We start from the raw sequence: 15,353 nt of genomic DNA on the forward strand, positions 1-15,353 counted from the left end.
GAAGAAATACTCTTGATGGAAAATGTTTTTGAGAACATTAAAAATTGATAGACATAAATACATGTTGGAAGTTCAGATAAGTAAATTTACGCTCAGTCATGGGGCTAAAAGTTAATATGATGTTTATAAATACCTATTTGTTGATAAGTGAAGATTTGCATTTTTTATGTGTATGTATTGTAAATATTTTTAAACATTGCAATTTGGAATAAGTCTTAAAGGATCAGAAAGGCAAATAGACATTTGTTTAGGAACTTGCTGAAACCTCTCAGGTCCTGGACAGCTTTTAGCACAGCCTCTAATGGTCAGGTGAAATCAGTCAGTAGTCTACAAGGTCAGATTTAAACACACAATTCTTAGAGGACCATAAGAAAGAAATAGTGAATGCTAAGTCTGGGAGTAAGCAAACATAAATGTTTGGGGAGTGAAGGCCAATGTAGATCAGGGAGCAGAAAGCCGATGACATGAGGGGAAAATCCAGATGTCTTTGCACTCTACTTTGATCCTATCAGTAGTGAATGGGAGGCTGGCCAGAAAGTTTGAAATAGTCAAATCTGGAGATATTAAAGATTTGGCTGTGTTTGAGAACAATGGCCTATGTTTGAACTGGAAGTAGATGCTCTGAACAGAAGGCAAACTTGTTATGGAGGAGATGCAAGGACCAGAGCTTATCTGAAGTGAATTACAATGTCAAGGCTGTGAACAGTCTTGTTAAGTCTAAGACAGTGGAAGGGTGAGAAAGAAATGAATGTCAAGGGTACTGTTTTTGGAAATAGAACAAAAGCAATGGCTTTGGTCACCCCAGTGTTTAACTGGAATAAATTCTAGCTTATCTCAGACTGGACATTGAGTTTGAAGAGATGTGGTGGAGAGGTAACGTTGTCCTCAATGTAAATGTGGGTGATAACCTCATGCCTTTGGAAGGTGTTGCCAAGGGACAGTTATGTACATAAAGAAGATGAAGTGTAAGAAGCCCGACGTAAACATTTGGCCGATTCTAAAATTAACACAAGGGTAGGGGGAAGAATGGTTTATTAAAATGGGTGACAGAATGGAAAGAGTGGTGGAAGGAGGTTAAGGTGAGGGTGATAGGCCAGAGTGGGGGTGGGGGCAGAGAGGTCAGGAAGAAGATTGCCGGTTAGGAAGGTGGTGCTGAGTTCGAGGATTGGGACTGAGACAAGGTGTGGGGAGGGGAAATGAGGAAACTGGAGAAGTGTGAGTTCATCCCTTGTGGTTGGAGGGTTCCTAGGCAGAAGATGAGGCACTCTTCCTCCAGCCGTCTTGTTGCTATGGTCTAGCGATGGAGGAGTCCAAGGACCTACATGTCCTTGGTGGAGTGGGAGGGGGAGTTGAAGTGTTGAGCTACGGGGTGGTTGGGTTGGTTGGTCCGGGTGTCCCAGAGACCACTTTCCTAACCTGCAATCTTCTTCCTGACCTCTCCGCTCCCACCCCCACTCCAGCCTATCACCCTCACCTTATCACCCTCACCTTAACCTCCTTCCACCTATCATATTTCTAACGCCCCTCCCTCAAGTCCCTCCTCCCTACCTTTTATCTTAGCCTGCTTGGCACACTCTCCTCATTCCTGAAGAAGAGCTCATGCCCGAAACATCGATTCTCCTGCTCCTTGAATGCTGCCTGACCTGCTGCGCTTTTCCAGCAACACATTTTCAGCTCTGATCTCCAGCATCTGCAGTCCTCACTTTCTCCTGTCTTAATTTATGACTATGTTAGATTGTTGTTTGACTTATCCATGGGTTAGCTCTTTCGATTTAGTCCCAAATCCCTAGGCATTAATCCAAATGGCTTTGCTGGGTTAAATGAACATGAGTACCTGGTTTAATACTGATGAGCCTGTATAGTTTTATTCACATTTGACAGTTTCATAATAGTTTGATCCAAGTAAGTGGCTTTGCAGAGAGCAGTTTATGAATCAATTATATTGCTATAGATCTGGAATCACATGTTGACCAGACAGTAAGAGTGGTAGATATCATTTTTTATTAAAAGACATTACTGAACCAGAAGGGCTTTTATGAGGATCTGGTAGTTTAATAGTAACTCATATTTAATGAACTTAATTAGTTGAATTCAACTGACTGTTCTAGTTTAGGGCCATCTGCAAATTGGGTTTTTGAAACAGTCATTTATGTCAATTAAATTATGTATCCCTTCAGGCACTCTACTCAGTACTACCCCTCCGGTCTACAAGTACCTGGCTGTTTTCTAGCCTTTAACCAATTTCCTAACCAAGCCCAATGTTAACTCTTAAATGTACAATGGAGTATTTTGGGCAAAAGTTTATCAAATACTTCTTGGAAATCTGAAAGCTGTTTTAGTGGACTTTAATTCAGAAATGGGGTAAATTTCCAGGAGGCATCTTTGTCTTATCTGTTATAACTTTGATAGAATGGCTGCAGAGATGCTGGAATAACCAAAATCATTATTCTAGCAGTATTTTGAGGATTGCCAGATATGGTGGACAGACAAGCAGAAATTCAGCTCATAATTTTACTTGATTGAACTTCAGTAAAGAAATATTATGAATCATTTTATGATTTTAATATAAAGAGCATAGAGAGACAATATAAACTAAAGAATGCAATTCTAAAGGGATGCTTAAGCTGAGAGACCTGTGTACACTTGTAAAAGATGTTTGAAGGTGACAGGACAGGTTGTGAGAGCAGTTTATAAAGTGTACAGTTTTTGGTCTTATCATTAAGATAGGCATAGAGGGCAAAAAGTGATCGTGCTGAATTTGTGTAAGACAGAAGGACTTAGTTTGTGAAACTTCCTAGCCAGGAGACTGTTTAGAAATTGACAGGACTTTAGAACTGAGAAATTTAGACTCCCAGATTCGTGGAAAAGGGTCATATTGGCAGATTTAGTAACAACTTATTGAATGGCCCCCATTCAGTAGAAAAAAAGTGTCCTGAGTTAGTTAAATAAATCTTAAATAGTTGAGATAAGGTTTTAGTTTCTCTGGACTTGAGTCTCAAAATGCAGTGTCAATTGAACGGGTTGGAAGGTTGCTTTGGTGTATTCTTTAGATCTAACTGTTTTCTATGTTTAAGTAGCTTGTTTTATTGTTTTACTATTGTTCAAGAAAATCTACAGCCTCACGTGAATATGTTTCAGTTAACTTAAAAAAAACCTCATCAGATTTTGGGTTCTGACTTGTCCAGGAACCCATTGGCTGTGATTGTAAAGATGCTTTCAGGGATGAGGAACTTCAGTAATGAAGATGGATTGGAAAAATTAGGACTGCTAGCATTGGAAAAAAGATGGAAGAGAAAAGATTTATTAGAGGTTTTAAAATCCTGAGAGAGGTCTACACAATTAGATAAAGACAAACTGTTCTTATTTGTGAAAGGAAGCAAAAATGAGAGAGCACAGATTGAAAGTAAAAATGTGTTTTCTGCCATCACAACCATAGACTGTGCACTGACCTTCTGTTTAGTCCTAGTTCCTGTGATATCATTGTAGTTGGTTGTAGTAGCTACCTGTATCTGAAAATTGTCCTTGTTTGCCAGAGAACCTGCTTTCTCACCTGCAGAAGTGACATGACGAAAACCATCTTCACATAGTGTGGCATTAAGGTCTAGATTACAGTGGATTCATTTGAAGCATACAGCAGGGAATTATGGTTATCTGAAAAGGAGAAAAGTGCAAGGCTACAGGGAGAAGTCTGGGAATGTCCCTGAGTGAATTGCTCATTTGGAGTGTAGTTTATGCAGAATGGGCCAAATGACCTCTTCCTGAACTAAACCAATTATGGGATTCTGTAAATGTTATTTTAATTAAACAGTCAATCAGAATTTGTGTCCTATGGATATTTCCAAGCAGTCTGCTAAACTAGGTGCAGCACTAACATAGAAATAGCTGATGAGAAAAACCTTAGAGGCCACTTACAAATGTTACTGGCCTTTTTGCTAAAGAACTCCAAAGCTAAGCTCAGTACTTTGTTGCAAGCTCAACTGCTTCAAATATTTATCTACTTTATAATTAATAGATGTAATAATCCCCACCTCAATTATCCCCTATAGCAAACCATTTCAGGCTCCAACAACTAAAGAACAATTGATAACTCCTTGGCACCAGAGGAAATAACTATATTTCCTATTGATAATTTCCATTCAGAGTAACATCATAATTTCCAAACACACATTTACGAAGTTTTTTTTAAACCACCTGTATTTCAGAGGAAATAAGAAGTTTATTTGTGAGACACTGCAGAAATTGGAGATCATTTCCCCTGAAAAAGTCTGACAGTCTGTATGTCCACTCTGCCCAGTGAGTCTGCTCCATCATGCAATGAGATCACTGCTGATCTGAATCCTCAATGCCATTATCCTACTTTATCCCTCATAAGCCTTCATTTCCATATATATTCTTTTCAGATAAAAAAATCTATCTTAGCCTTGCATATACTTAGCAACCCAATCTTAACAGTCCCCTGTGGTAAAGAATTCCACAAATACATTGTCCTCCTCTCTCTCTTAAATGGGTGATTCCTTCCTCTGAGATTATGTCTGTAGTCTTAGACTTTCCCACTAGAAGAATCAACTTATCTATTGACTCTATCAAGTCCTCCAAGAATAGTTTGTTTTCAATAAGGTATTCTCTCATCTTTGAAACTCCAATGAGTGCAAGCTCAGCCTACCAACCTCTCCACATAAGAAAATCTCTTTATACTCAGTATCAAGCTAGTGAGCCTTCTCTGCTGTCTCCAATGCCAGTATATCTTTCTTTAGATAAGGAGACCAAAACTGTCCACAGTATTCCAGGTGTAGTGGAACTAGTGCTTTAGAAGGTTTGGCGGGAACTCCCTATTTTTATATTCCATTCCCTTTGAAAAGAAAGCATTAGCTTATAGTTCCCATTTATCTGTATTGCTTGTTACCTCCTTAAAAGAAATGTAATGCCTCTATCAGCCATAATTATCATTCATAAAGCCATGTTGATTCTGTTGATTTTATGATGCATTTCTCAATGCTCTGCTATTACATCCTTTATAATGGACTATATAAAAGACTGGCTTAATGTTACCTTTCTGATAAGATTGTTAAAAATTACACTATGAAAAGTTACCAATCAGAAAAGCAAATGATACATGTGGATTTTGTGTACCTTGCTTGACTTGAAAGGAGGCAGGATTACAGGTCATTACTCCCACATGCTGTTCAATTATATCTGTTGAAAGTTCATTTGCGCAATCTTGGCAGTCTCAGCCTGGCCTGCTAACCAAGCAGCAGAAAAAACTTCCTGTGAGTATGGAATTCCATAAGCAATTTATTTCCTATGAATCATTGTGAACAGGTTCACAATCTCAGCTGTCATACAAAGAAAGCGAAAGTAAAACTGAAAAATAATTCATATGTGGAATCAGCCTGGGTTATTGCCGTACACATTCCAACAGCTTACTGTAGAAGTCATAGAGATGTACAGCATGGAAACAGACCTTTCAGTCCAAATCATCCATGCCAATCAGATATCCTAAATTAATTTGTCCCCTTTACCAACATACCGCTAAACCCTTCCTATTCATTTACCAATTCAAATGCCTTTTAAATGTTGTAATTGTATCAGCCTTCACCACTTCCTCTGGCAGCTCATTCCATATACGCACCACCCTGTGTGTGAAAAAGTTGCCCCTTAGGTCCCTTTTAAATTTTTCCCCTCTCACCCTAAACATATACCCTCTAACTTTCGACTCAGGGAAAAGACTTTGTCTATTTATCCTGTCCATGTCCCTCATGATTTTATAAACCCCTGTAAGGTCACCCTTCAGCCTCCAACGCTCCAGAGAAAACAGCCCCAGCCTGTTCACCCTCTCCCTACAGCTGAATTCCTCCAATCCTAGTAACGTGCTTGTAAATCTTTTCTGAGTCCTTTCAAGTTTCATGACATCCTTCCAATTGATGGAAGAACAGAATTGCACACAATGTTCCAAAAGTGGCCTAACCAATGCCCTGTACAGCTGCAACATGACCTCCCAACTCCTATACTCAGTGCTCTGACCAATAAAGGAAAGCAACGAGGTAAAAACAATGACTGCAGATGCTGGAAACCAGATTCTGGATTAGTGGTGCTGGAAGAGCACAGCAGTTCAGGCAGCATCCAAAGAAGCTACTTGGATGCTGCCTGAACTGCTGTGCTCTTCCAGCACCACTAATCCAGAATAAAGGAAAGCATACCAAATGCCTTCTTCACTATCCTATCTACCTGCAACTCCACTTTCAAGGAAATATGAATCTGCACTCCAAGGTCTCTTTGTTTTAGCAACACTCCCCAGGATCTTACCATTAAGTGTAGAAGTCCTGCCCTGGTTTGCCTTTCCAAAATGCAGCACCTCACATTTATCTAAATTAAACTCCATCTGCCATTCCTCAGCCTATTGGCCCATCTGAAGAAGATCTCATCGTATTCTGAGATAATCTTCTTGACTGTCTGCTACACCTCCAATTTTGGTGTCAGCTGTAAACTTACTAACTATAGCTCCTATGTTCATATCCAAGTCATTTAGATAAATGATGAAAAGTCTATGTGTCAAAGCAGTATTTTAAAAAAGTAACATGCAAAAAACGTGCGGTTTCTATTGCTTTTTGGAAAGGGTGTTTCAAACTTGCACTATCTTTTGTATGGAAGAGTGTTTAAAATGGTTGAGCCTTTAATTCTAAAAGTTATGCCTTCTTGTTTTTTTTATACATATTCCAAGAATTACAGCAAAACATCCAATTGCCTACAATGTCCAAATGAGTAACATTCTGTTTTATATACTAATGCACTGTAGAAGGAATGGTGTGCGTGAATAGGAGGACAAGGGCAATGGTTGTGAAAGAAAACAATTACAGATCTCTTTTATATATCTTTTGTTTAGACAAATATATGAAAACCGACTAAATGGTTTTTCAGGTACACGATCAAGCTATGAAATATGTTCATCAAAAAGAGGAAATTATGGTTTCAAAGATTGTTTCCTTTCAGCACATGGACAAGTAAGGAGAAACTATAACACAAGACATTGTCAGCACATTCACAAGCAAGGAGAGCCTAGAACATATCACTTATCGAGCCTGCGCCACCATTCAATACCGTTATAGCTGATCTGAATTTCTTGTACATACACATTTAACTTTTTATGAATATGAACATTTATATGTTCCATGTCTTTTACATGGTATTCTACTTTTCTAATCTATTTATATGATTCATTTAAAAGTTGAGATTGCACAGGCCTTCTGTAAAATTGTGGCGTGATTTTCCCCTCCACGTTTCCTCTAACTATCCACAATTGTAGGCTTCCACTTGAACATGGGTCCTCTAGCTTCTCAACCATTGCCACCTCAGGTCAGAATTCTCTGGGTTTGAATGTTCTTTAATGTCTTCTATCCAATGTCTCTATCCTTTCTCAGCTTGATTATCCCAGAAGTCCACTTTTAGGACTGTTAGGAGTCCTTTAGTTAGCAAGAAGTGTAAACTCTTGGCCACACTGGATTCATGTCGAGAGTGTGTTGCTGGAAAAGCACAGCAGGTTAGGCAGCATCTGAGGAGCAGGAGAATCGACGTTTCATGATAAGCCTTTCATCAGGAGTCCTTGACCACACTGGATTACAAAGATCTCTGCTGGAAAGAGGTGTTTCTTGATTTGCAATCAATTTTTTCTCACATTAAAACCCTTACTTGAGACCAGATACACACACACAATATATTTATCTATTATTATTTTGTTTACTCTTCACTTTTTTAAAATTGTTTACCACCCATGTAAAATGATCACATGATCATTGAGTGGAAGCCAAATGCTAAACCTGAAACAAACTGAGAAAAACCTGAAGGAATTATTGCTTCAAAATAACATTTTTATCCAAAGACTAGCACACCCGCCTTGGGATTCTAACTACTAGAAGGTTTTGCCACATTAATTAATAAAACTTGTGTATTTGTGGTTCCATGACCACCCAGAATTGATTGCAGATATACAAAGAAGTGCTGCTAAATCTTTACAAATCTAAGGTCAGAAGCCTGTCAATATTGTGTCTCTGTAATGTAGTAACACAATCTCACTCACATTTTATGATGACTTTAAAAGATTGTTGTTATCTGCTCAGTGAACCTTCCTCAGTTTTGTTGGGGCAGACCGTGGGAGGTGGTTGAAAAAGCATGTTTCCTTTCGGATCAAATTGATTCCCAAACAAGGTTTGTAATGGGACTTTTGAACAGATTTGATTCTCTTGTCTGTGTAATAAGATTTCAAAACAAGCAGATGCATAGTATTTCAGCTGGCACTTGATTAATCAACTGACCCAGTTCACTAAAGGATTCTTAACAGTAGACTCACCATTGCGTTTGGGGATTTTTCCCAGTAATTTCAGTTAATTCTGCATCAATCTTGCAGATACTGGTCTGAACAGGAAAATAAGTGGAAAGTTCAAGTCCCAGTGCTTGTAACCTGGTTGGTTAATCTCCAGAAACATCCCTATGTTTCCCGGATTTCCTAAACCTTGATCTTTGATAGCCTAACCTTTTCTGGACATATGTTCCTATATCTATTAGGCAAATTATGTCTGTCAACAACATTTCATAAAACTTTAGTTTACAAACCCAAACACAGTGGATTCCCATGCATGTCAGAATCCAATCACAATATATAAACACAAATTCAGAGCAGCAATATTTTAGTTTTGTGCAGGTATATATGCATCCTTCAAGAGCTTCTTCCTCTGGATTAATAAACCTGAATAAGCCAAGGCTACAGGTTATCCACATCTTGAATAATAACAAACTATAAAACCAATGCGATTTGAGGAAAAGCTGTACTTGTATATCTATTAAAGTGCAAGGTGCTTTTTTTTATTATTAAAGGACACTATTAAACAAGTAATCTCACTTTATTGAAATAAAGCAGATTACAATCAAAGCAGAAACTTTGGGTTATTAAACACATTTACTTTGACCTGACCTGAGGCAGTTTAATGTGTGATAACATTTCAAAATCATGCAATCTAGTGAGGCTGATGTGCCTAACTGGCCCTGTTTCCTTACGTTCACTTTATTTCACTACACCCCCACATTTCTCTGCAGGGTATCCAGGCTTTAAGCAAATGCGCAGTCAGCAAGCTCGTCTCCTTATCTCTTTTAATGCAATTCTGATCAGTCACTGGAAGACATAGAGAGCCAGTAGTACAAAATCCAGTAACACAGCCAAATAATGCAGAACTAACGAGCTGGAGACATGAGATTAAATCACATCACAGCAGTTGGGAAATATAAATTTAACTCATTAATCTGATATAAAATGCTAGCATTAACAACAGTGACCATGAAGGTACAAGTCGATCCAGTTTAATGTCCTTTTTGAGAAGGATGCCTACCCTTCTTCTCCTAAATCCCCTTGAAACGGCTGACAAGTCACTCAGCCATATCTCAAGCATAATCAGGGAGTGGCTTGCCTGTACCAATTATATTAACAGCCTCTGAATTCAGAAAATAAATAATAAGGCATTTTTATTTAATTTTTTTTCAGGGGATGAGATAAATCAGGTTTGAATAGAAATATGATAGCAATGCTGTGTATACACCAAATTATATTGGTTTCATGGTGTCACTGGAAAGGACAATATTGTCACTCATTCTGAATTACTCTGGAACTGAGTGGCTTGCAGGTCATTTCCAATAAGAAGAGGCAATCACGTGAGCATGAAGTCACATGAAAGCTAAACCAAGGGATAAGGGATAATATTCTATCAATGGATAGAGAACTGGTTGACAGAAGAAACAAAGAATAGGAATGAATAGGAGACAGTAAGGACTGCAGATACCAGGACACATCCTTGTAAATCTCCTTTGCACCCTTTCCAAAGCTTCCACATCCTTCTTATAATGCGGTGACCAGAACTATACGCAATACTCCAAGTGCGGTCACACCAGAGTTTTGTACAGCTGCAGCATAACCTCATGGTTCCGGAACTCGATCCCTCTATTAATAAAAGCTAAAACACTGTATGCCTTCTTTACAACCCTATCAACCTGGGTGGCAACTTTCAAGGATACTGGAAATCAGAGTCAATAGATATGAAACTGTAAACACACAGTACGTCAGACAGCATCCAGTGAGCAGGAAAGTCAATGTTTCAGGCCAAAACCCTTTGTCAGGAGTGGGGAGGGAGAGAGACACAGGAAGTACGTAGAGGGAGGTGGGGTGGGTCTGAGGGGACGGTAGGTGGAATGGTGATAGGTGGGTGCAAGTGGGGGTTATTATGATTAGTCAGTGGGAAGGATGGAGCAGATAGGTGAGTAGGAATATGGACACATTAGAACAGGTCAGGGAGGTGGGGTGGGGAGGGGCTGGATATGGTATAAGGATGGGGGTGGAGAGATTTTGAAGCCGGTTAAGTCAGTATTCAGTCCATTGGCCTGTAAGCTTCCCAGGCGAAATATCAGGTGTTTTTCATAGAACATAGAACATTACAGCTCAGTACAGGCCCTTCGGCCCTTGATGTTGCGCCGACCTGTCATACCAATCTGAAGCCCATCTAACCTACACTATTCCATGTACGTCCATATGCTTGTCTAATAACGACTTAAATGTACTTATAGTTGGCAAATCTACTACTGTTGCAGGTGAAGCATTCCATACCCTTACTACTCTCTGAGTAAAGAAACTACCTCTGACATCTGTCCTATATCTATCACCTCTCAATTTAAAGCTATGCCCCCTCGTGCTCACCGTCACCATACTTGGAAAAAGGCTCTCTCTGTCCACCCTATCTAACCCTCTAATTATCTTATATGCCTCTATTAAGTCACTTCTCAACCTTCTTCTCTCTAACGAAAACAGCCCTAAGTCCCTCAGCCTTTCTTCGTAAGACCTTCCCTCCATACCAGGACATATCCTTGTAAATCTCCTTTGCACCCTTTCCAAAGCTTCCACATCCTTCTTATAATGCGGTGACCAGAACTGTACACAATACTCCAAGTGCGGCCACACCAGAGTTTTGTACAGCTGCAGCATAACCTCATGGTTCCGGAACTCGATCCCTCTATTAATAAAAGCTAAAACACTGTATGCCTTCTTTACAACCCTATCAACCTGGGTGGCAACTTTCACGGATCTGTGTACATGGACACCGAGATCTCTCTGCTCATCTATACTACCAAGAATCTGACCATGAGCCCAGTACTTTGCACTCTGGTTACTCCGACCAAAGTAAATCACCTCACACTTGTCCGCATTAAACTCCATTTGCCACCTCTCAGCCCAGCTCTGCAGGTTATCTATGTCTCTCTGCAACCTACAACATCCTTTGTCACTATCCACAACTCCACCGACCTTAGTGTCATCTGCAAATTTACTAATCCACCCTTCTACACCCTCATCCAGGTAGTTTATAAAAATTACGAACAGCAGTGGACCCAACACCGACCCTTGCGGTACACCACTGGTAACTGGACTCCAGGATGAACATTTCCCATCCACCACCATCCTCTGTCTTCTTTCAGCAAGCCAATTACTGATCCAAACTGCTACATCTCCCACAATCCCATTCCTCTGCATTTTGTACAATAGCCTACTGTGGGGAAACTTATCGAACGCCTTGTTGAAATCCATATACACCACATCAACTGGTTTACTCTCATCTACCTGTTTGGTCACCTTCTCAAAGAACTCAATAAGGTTTGTGAGGCACGACCTACCCTTCACAGAACCATGCTAACTATCCCTAATCAAATTATTCTTTTCTAGATGATTATAAGTCCTATCTCTTATAACCTTTCCCAACACTTCCCCAACAACTGAAGTAAGGCTCACTGGTCTATAATTACCAGCGTTGTCTCTACTCCCCTTCTTGAACAGGGGAACCACATTTGCTATCCTCCAGTCTTCTGGTACTATTCCTGTAGACAATGACAATTTAAAGATCAATGCCAAAGACTCAGCAATCTCCTTCCTGCCTTCCTAGAGAATCCTACTATAAATCCCATCCGGCCCAGGGGACTTATCTATTTTCACACTCTGCAGGATTTCTAATACCTCTTCCTTGTGAACCTCAATCCTACCTTGTCTAGTAGCCTGTATCTCGGTATTCTCCTCGACAATATTGTCATTTTCTAGAGTGAATACTGTTGAAAAATATTCATTTCATGCTTCCCCTATCACCTCTGACTCCACACACAACTTCCCACTACTATCCTTGATTGGTCCTAATCTTACTCTCGTCATACTTTTATTCCTTAAATACCTATAGAAAGCCTTAGGGTTTACCCTGATCCTATCCACCAACTTCTCATGTCTCCTCAAGGCTCTTCTGAGCTCGCTCTTTTGGTTTTTCCTGGCTACCTTGTAACCCTCAAGTACCCTAACTGAGTCTTCATATCTCATCCTAACATAAGCCTTCTTCTTCCTCTTGACCACTTCCTTCGTAAACCACGGCTCCCATGCTCTACAGCTTCCTCCCTGCCTGACAGGTACATACTTATCTAGGATACATAGGAGCTTTTCCTTGAATAAGCTCCACATTTCTAAAGTGCCCATCCCCTGCAGTTTCCTTCCCCATCCTATGCTTCCTAAATCTTGCCTAATTGCATTGTAATTGCCTTTCCTCAGCTGTAACACTTACCCAGTGGTATACACCTATCCCTTTCTATCACTAAAGTAAACATAACAGAATTGTGATTGCTATCACCAAAGTGCTCACCTACTTCCAAGTCTAACACCTGGTCAGGCTCATTACGCAGTACCAAATCTAATGTGGCTTCGTCCCTGATTGGCCTGTCTACATACTGTATCAGGAAGCCCTCCTGCACACATTGGACAAAAACTGACCCATCTATAGTACTCGTACTATAGTGTTCCTAGTCAAGATTTGGAAAGTTGAAGTCCCCCATGACAACTACCCTCCAGTTTCCATTTGGTCTCACTCTGATAGTGGAGGAGGCCATGGATGGACATGTTGTCAGGGGAGTCGGATTGGTTAATGCATGCAGAGCACAGATGTTATGCAGACTGGCTCCCCAGACTATGTTTCATAGAACATAGAACATAGAACAATACAGCACAGAACAGGCCCTTCGGCCCACGATGTTGTGCCGAACTTCTATCCTAGATTAAGCACCCATCCATGTACCTATCCAAATGCCGCTTAAAGGTCGCCAATGATTCTGACTCTACCACTCCCACGGGCAGCGCATTCCATGCCCCCACCACTCTCTGGGTAAAGAACCCACCCCTGACATCTCCCCTATACCTTCCACCCTTCACCTTAAATTTATGCCCCCTTGTAACACTCTGTTGTACCCAGGGGAAAAGTTTCTGACTGTCTACTCTATCTATTCCTCTGATCATCTTATAAACCTCTATCAAGTCACCCCTCATCCTTCGCCGTTCCAACGATAAAAGGCAGAGAACTCTCAACCTATCCTCATACGACCTATTCTCCATTCCAGGCAACATCCTGGTAAATCTTCTCCGCACCCTCTCCAAAGCTTCCACATCTTTCCTAAAGTGAGGCGACCAGAACTGCACACAGTACTCCAAATGTGGCCTAACCAAAGTCCTGTACAGCTGCAACATCACTTCACGACTCTTGAATTCAATCCCTCTGCTAATGAACGATAATACTCCATAGGCCTTCTTACAAACTCTATCCACCTGAGTGGCAACTTTCAAAGATCTATGTACATAGACCCCAAGATCCCTCTGTTCCTCCATCTGACTAAGAACCCTACCATTAACCCTGTATTCTGCATTCTTATTTGCTCTTCCAAAATGGACAACCTCACACTTGGCAGGGTTGAACTCCATCTGCCACTCCTCAGCCCAGCTCTGCATCATATCTAAGTCCCTTTGCAAACGACAAATGCCCTCCTCACTGTCCACAACTCCACCTATCTTCGTATCGTCTGCAAATTTACTGACCCACCCTTCGACTCCCTCATCCAAGTCATTAATAAAAATTACACACAGCAGAGGACCCAGAACTGATCCCTGCGGAACTCCACTTGTAACTGGACTCCAGGCTGAATATTTACCATCTACCACCACTCTCTGACTTCGACCGGTTAGCCAGTTTTCTATCCAATTGGCCAAATTTCCCTCTATCCCATGCCTCCTGACTTTCCGCATAAGCCTACCATGGGGAACCTTATCAAATGCCTTACTAAAATCCATGTACACTACATCCACTGCTCTACCCTCATCCACATGCTTAGTCACGTCCTCGAAGAATTCAATAAGACTCTCCGAAATAGAGGAGACTACATCGGGAGGCTCAGGGGCTAAATGGCCTGTTCCTTTGTCTGGAATGAATGAGGTAGCATTTGGATCTTGTGAAAATTTATATCCATTTGTATCCTCAACTTCTATTAAACAACTTGAAATAAATAAAGCTCCAAGCTTTAAGTTGTACTTGCAGATGGGATTACACAGGGGACGCTGACCTCAGCAGTATCAAAACATTTGCAGTCTGCAAAAGATAACTTTGTGAAACATTCTTCCATTGATGTTCACAAGGAAGTTCTTTCTGCATTGCTGTGGCTGATATCGTTGTTCCAATTGAAGAACATCCATACATTCTTACTCAGCACAATGCTGTTGCTCTTACAAATCCCTGCTATCCATTCCATAACCTCCAGCTGCTTTGAGGAGAACATCAAGCAGTGTTCTCCTGGATAATACCTTTCAATACCAGACATCATCTGATGTGAAGGGGCTGTCTTGTGGTAGGTGATGCTGCACTGAATAATGAATTAAAATGGATGGCAACCGGAGAGCACAGATGCTCAGCTGGTTCCCCAGCCTATGTTTTGTCTCTCCGATATAGAGGAGACTACATCAGGAGCAAGGGATGCAATTGATGAGGTTGGATGAAGTGCAGGTGAATCTCTGTCGGACCTGGAAGGATTGTTTGGGGCCTTAGACGGAGGTGACAGGGAAAGTGTAGGAGTAGGTATTACACCTCTTGCGGTTGCAGGGTAAGATAATGAGTGTGGTGAAGTTGATGGGGAATATAGAGTCGACAAGGGAGTCTCAGAGTGAAGGGTCCCTGCAGAAAACTGAGAAGGCTGGTGAAAGAAATATCCTTTTCGTGGCAGAATGAACAGGCCTTTTGTTTTCCAACTGGCAGCCTGTGACTAGGGGGGGGTACCCCAGGGATCAGTGCTTGGAACTCAGCTATTCACTGTAATTGATGAATGATTTAGATGATAGAACTAAATCGCCTAGTTTGTGGAGAGTACCAAGCGGAGTGGGAGGGTGAACAGTGAACAGGATGCAGAGATGCTTTGCTGTGATTTAGACAAATTGAGTAAGGAGGCAAATGCAAGGCAGATGAAGTATAACATGGATAAATGTG

Source organism: Chiloscyllium punctatum, chromosome 7 (assembly GCF_047496795.1).
Source record: "Chiloscyllium punctatum isolate Juve2018m chromosome 7, sChiPun1.3, whole genome shotgun sequence".
Lineage (NCBI taxonomy): Eukaryota > Metazoa > Chordata > Chondrichthyes > Orectolobiformes > Hemiscylliidae > Chiloscyllium > Chiloscyllium punctatum.